This window comes from Euprymna scolopes, chromosome 42, assembly GCF_053919585.1.
Source record: "Euprymna scolopes isolate OS-2025 chromosome 42, ASM5391958v1, whole genome shotgun sequence".
Classification (NCBI taxonomy): domain Eukaryota; kingdom Metazoa; phylum Mollusca; class Cephalopoda; order Sepiida; family Sepiolidae; genus Euprymna; species Euprymna scolopes.
In genome coordinates this window covers 51,917,262-51,923,262 of record NC_136523.1, presented here as the reverse complement: position 1 = coordinate 51,923,262, position 6,001 = coordinate 51,917,262, and the positions used below count along the sequence as shown (strand labels likewise).

Genomic DNA, 6,001 nt, shown 5'->3' with positions numbered 1-6,001 from the left:
TACATACATATACACATAGATATACACACATATACATACACATGTACATAAATATACATACACCTATACATAGATACATAAAATGATGGAAGATAAATTATTACATGCTTCTAGCATTTCAGACCTACACGCGTCACAACTTTTCCATAGCAATTAGACCATTTTTTTATAGACAAATGCCTGAGGGAGTATCTATAGCTGATGGTGTTACAGAGTTTTAGCTTTTGTACGACAGCTAAATCTCTCTCTCTCGGTTCAAAATGTTGTCATCCAGCAACAAGCAAGAGCAAGATAGCCAGCAACATGTCAAACTGCAGACCAGCTTAATGCGGGTACTGGTCTCCCGCTTTATGTTTTTTAACTCAGAGATTTGCTACTCCTAGAGGGGTTGCCTTCACCACGGCTTACGGGAGTCCCCTCCACCCCGCATACACATGGAAATAAACACATTCGTACATACAAATGTACGCCAACATACTTATCCGTGTGCACACACATACAAACATCATCAGGTAGAGCCACACATATACGCATACACACACATGTACACACATACGTACACACACATATACATGCAAAATACATATGAATAAGTAGTCCAAAAGTCATAAATAGTAAGTGATCAGCACATAATTTTCCAAACAAATCAACGTACGAACCAACGAGAAAACAGTCCAACTGAAAGTGATTTAAAGACGCTTAGATTTTTTTTTAAATAAAGTTTGTTTTAGACTCATTCTTCTGTAGCACATGACAATAATATAAACAATCTCGCACATAATTTTCCAAACAAATCGACGTACGAACCGACGAGAAAACAGTCAAATGAATTCGTTTTTCTTTTGTGTGCATTGATATTCATATTAAAGCCCCTCGTTTCTATTTATTTAAAAAGAAAGTACAATTTTCTTATATATGGATCGTGCAATTGCATTCACTTGCAAAAGATCTAGCTAATTTGCATATTCTTGTAAACATTCATTTTAATTATTTCCCTACTAGTTTTTTCGGTTTTCCTTTGGGATGATCATCTTTAGTTAACTATTACGTGTAATTATATTCATGCAGATATTCTACATGATTTATACTCGTATAATATTTGCGTAAAAGTTTATAGTAAACACAAAATTGTTTCCATACATATTATGTATACGTATATATTTTTGTTTAATCTATCTATATATCTATCTATATATGTATAAAAGTGAACCTGTCTGTGTATCTCTGTGTCTGTGTACATTTTCTATGCAAAAATTCTGTCAATTTAAAGTCTACAGACTCGAAATTTGATATACAGAGTAATAAGATTGGGGAAAATGTTTGGGATCGGCCGGGCGTAAATGCTAGTATGTATATATATATATATATATATATATATATATATATATATATATATATATATATATATATATATAATTTAGGAATTTAAATTTTATGATTTGAAACGGTTAAATTTAAAATATAGAACTTTTATCTCGGCGTTGCCCTGGTGTTTGGAGGTGTATGTTGAGCAAAAAAAAACTGTCAATTTTTTTAACTTTAACCCCTATTATGACCCCTTCACATTTATTGTATTTTGGCTCTAATCAAGTTATTAAGTTAGATCCATGTTCAAGGCCCATATATATAAATTTTCACGTGTTTAGACCTAAAATTATCGGAGGAGTTTGGTGGAGTTCTCAAAGGTCAAATCGTTGAACTTCAACCCATTAAAAACCAAATTTCTCTCCGAAAACAGGTCCCAAAGATTTTCCTAAATCTTAGTGCTCTGTATATCAAATTTCGAGTCTGTAGACTTAAAATTGACAGAATTATTTCGTAGGGAAATGTACACACACATGTTCACTTTATATATATATATATATATATATATATATATATATATATATATATATATATATATATATATATATATATATATATGTTTAGATTTTTAAACGATAGTATTGTTTATGTCTCCGCCTCGGAGAACCGGTTTTTTTCTTAGTAAGTCGCCCAATTTTTTTTGGACGTATTATTTATTTATTTATTTATTATTTTTTAAAACAGTAATCTACGGACACGCGTGTTTCGGAGCCCTACTCCTCTTCAGCGGCGACATAAAAATTACCATCGTTTAAAAAATCGAAACAAAATCCACTTAAACAGATGAACGATAAAAACGAAGCAGTAAATTGTCTATGGCAACATAGTGCAGTGGATTAAAAAATGAATAAAAAGGCACTTTTAAAAAAAACTTTTTTCGAAATACCTTTTACATGCTTGTTTTAAGGCGTGCACCAATTCAAAACAATTTTTTAACTTTTATTTTGTGCACAATACACTTTTTTCTAATAGACTGAAAATTAGACATGTCTTTCCTATTTTCTCATTGTGCTTCGTCTTAATTTACTTCACAAAAATGAAATAAGTCATTCTTTTAACAGGTAAATAGTACATGAATATATATATATATATATATATATATATATATATATAATTATGAAATTCAAATGACCTTGTAGCGATGTATGTAACCCACTTTCCGGTTTACAGCATCCGGTTGCGCATGCGCGCATAAACATTAACCCATAACAACGTAAACAAATAAATACAATTCGCTTTTTTGCAGATTCTGACCTGCGTACTGAAATATAAATGTTATTTTTTCGAAATTATTATTTCACATGAGAAGAGTAGAGTTTAAAATAACTTAAACGTAATACAGAAATGAACAATATAAAAAAAAGCAGACAGTATTAACAATTGTTTATTTGGATGATTTAAACGCGAAAAAACAAAAACAAAAGAACAATTGGGACGCTGAAATATTAACGTTATTATTTCGAAATTCTTATTTAACATAGGAAGGGTGCGGTTTAAAATAACTTAAACGTAATACAGAAATGAACGATGTAAAAAAAAAGCAGATATATCAAAATTTGATTTTAACTATAACAAGTATTATGGTATCTGTTCAGTGCACATTTACCTATAAGTATGGCTAACCACTTATAATTCAGTAACTGTAATTTTGTTTAAATAATCAATTATAATAAACAGAACGACTCATAGAAATCTATCTATATTCTTTTTTCATTTTAATATACTTTCATAGAAATGTTTCTGTTATGTCAAAAAATAACTATTTTCTTTACGTCACAAGTGTCACGCTCATACATGAATTCCATAGCTAATATAACATACTGACCCAACCGGTCACGGGTAGTTTAGTATATATATATATATATATATATATATATATATATATATATATATATATATATATATATATAAAATATATATGGCGATTAAGCTACACTGAATATTCGGCGTTTCATCCACTATAGGATTCGTCAAGCTTTTACGCTTAAATGAAGTAGTTATATATATATATATATATATATATATATATATATATATATATATATATATATATACTCTTTTGAAATCACATAAAAGTTCAAATTGACAAGCTTTTTCTCGCGAACTGTTGCACTTTTAAAGTCCTTCCTTGAATCCTCCTTCCCTGACTATACTGGAAACAGATTTCCAGTGTAATGTAGGCATATATATATATATATATATATATATATATATATATGTGTGTGTGTGTGTGTGTGTGTGTGTGTGTGTGTGTGTGTGTGTGTGTGTGCGTGTGTGTGTGTGTGTGTGAGCTTTAAGTAAAAAAAAATGTAAAAACTAAAATAAAGGATGCAGTTTAAATTCCCAGAAAAAAAACAACTGAATTTAACCTATTATAGACTAAACACCTACATAATCCAACTTCTAAAAGTTTATAATTATACAAGAGAATGCAATTATATCAGGATAAAAATGAATATTAACTAAAATTGTTTAATAGAAATAGTTTAGCACTGACATAAGCTGATTTCTCAAAAGTCTTCCATTATAAAAAGAGAATTAAACGATATAAAGATGGAAAACGAAAACCGTAACTAAAATTTTTTAAATATAAAACGGAGATCGTCAGCTGCTTACCATGTAGCTGTTTTTTCGGAGATATAAAACAGGGCAGCTGTTAAATACATGGCTCTCCAATGGATAATAGCACTTCCCCAATAAGAAAATGCGGAATGCGGTTACTATTTATATTAATAAATACAAATAAAAAATTAAATGAAAGGCTTCCTTCAGTCTTGACAGACTATGGATATCCACTGTAAGGGTGCCTGCGCGTGAAATTTGTGTGGCAAGAGTTTCGCACTCTCCAACCACGCCTCTCCTGAGTCAACATTGTTGCATACCAGTGGCAAGTTGAGGTACAAGACGACTAGAAACAATGCCGAGATAAGCGGAGAGCACATACAGCGCCTAGAATTCCCAAATGGTCACCCATCTGGTATTAGCCAGGCTCAACGTTGCTTAACTTCGGTGATCTGACGAGAACCGGTGTGTCAACGTGATTATGCCGTATATAAAAAATAAACTATATATATAAACGTGACTATGCCGTAAATCTCTGGTCCCCCCTCGCCAATCTTTCACGAAAAACACCCGTCTAGCTGAATCCACTGTGAAATATTTTCCCCACTCTATATCTGTGCCTAAATCAAAACGCGGATTCCATGAACAAAGCTTCTTTCTTAGAACTGCACGCCTGTGGAACTCTGTTCCGTTTGCCTGCTTCCCACCGGACTACAACTTGGATGTCTTCAAGTCCAACGTTAACAAATTCCTAATGAACCGCCCCCTTAAGTAAACACTTCATCAAATCTCCACACTAACGTAATGTACTTGCAATAACCCTTATCTCTGAGTAGCTTTGGGGCCTTGATAAATGGTGATCACTGTGTAAAACAAAAAAATTAAAATAAAAAAAATAAACTATTAATAAAATATATAAGTAAATTTTACAAGATAACAGTATATATTCTGCGATATTTAAAATAGCATATAAATGCTATGAGAATAAAAATGGATAAAAGTTTAAGTACCTTGAATACCAGAAAAGCAAATCGATAAGAGGAAGGAAACCTAGCCATACATCTCTCTCTCTCTCTCTCTCTCTCTCTCTCTCTATATATATATATATATATATATATATATATATATATATATATATATACATATATATATATATATATTAAAGTAAAAGAAGGTCACACACTTTCTGAAGACACTTATTTTTGAAGTAAAATTTAAATGGGAAATTTAAAAACTTCGAAGTGTCGGATATAATGATAAAATCAAATTTCAAAATGAAGAAAAAGAAAAAAACATTCATATACCGGACTTTACACCCTGACGAAGCTATTAATTAGCGAAATATCGGACAAACAAACAAAAATAGTAAATAGAAATGATTTTATCATTATAACCGACACTTCTAAGTTTTCAAATTTCCCATTTATATATATATATATATATATATATATATATATATATATATATATATATACATGGGGGTATTTAGACGATGAATGAATTATTGCAATGAAAACTGGCTGTGGTTTCACATGCTTAATAAAAAGAATTTCTTTTATTTTACTTTGTACACACATATTTTATTATACATTTGAACCAAATAAAAAAAATCCTTCATTTTTTACATACTCAAAGTTTAACATCTAAATGGCTTTTCCGTTTTTATTTTTTTTTGCTGTAACTTTACATATTTGAATATGTATATATATATATATATATATATATATATATATATATATATATATATATATATATATATATACTAGCAAAAGTACCCGTCGTTGACTGGGTTCAAAACAGCCTACAGAAAATGGACTCTGACTCATGAAAGTATGATAATTTATGAAAAGGAAGGGTTGTAAAGAGATAGCTTCGAATTTGGGGGTATCAAAACCAAAGCAAAATATGATAAAAGTAAAAATAAAATAGATAAACCCCATAATTTATTATACCATACCTGATCACACTGAAACACTTATCACAATATTCTGTGGATCTATATTTAAAAACCTTGTTAAACTTTGTGAGATATTTCCATTCTATGACGGTCAGGCGCGAACGATCACCCCATAAT

The 6,001-nt window shown here is 30.3% G+C and overlaps 1 pseudogene; it reads right to left on the bottom strand.

Moving 5' to 3' along the window:
• Positions 1-4,302: 4,302 nt before the first annotated feature.
• Positions 4,303-4,419, bottom strand: LOC145267256 (5S ribosomal RNA; annotated as a pseudogene).
• Positions 4,420-6,001: the final 1,582 nt, after the last annotated feature.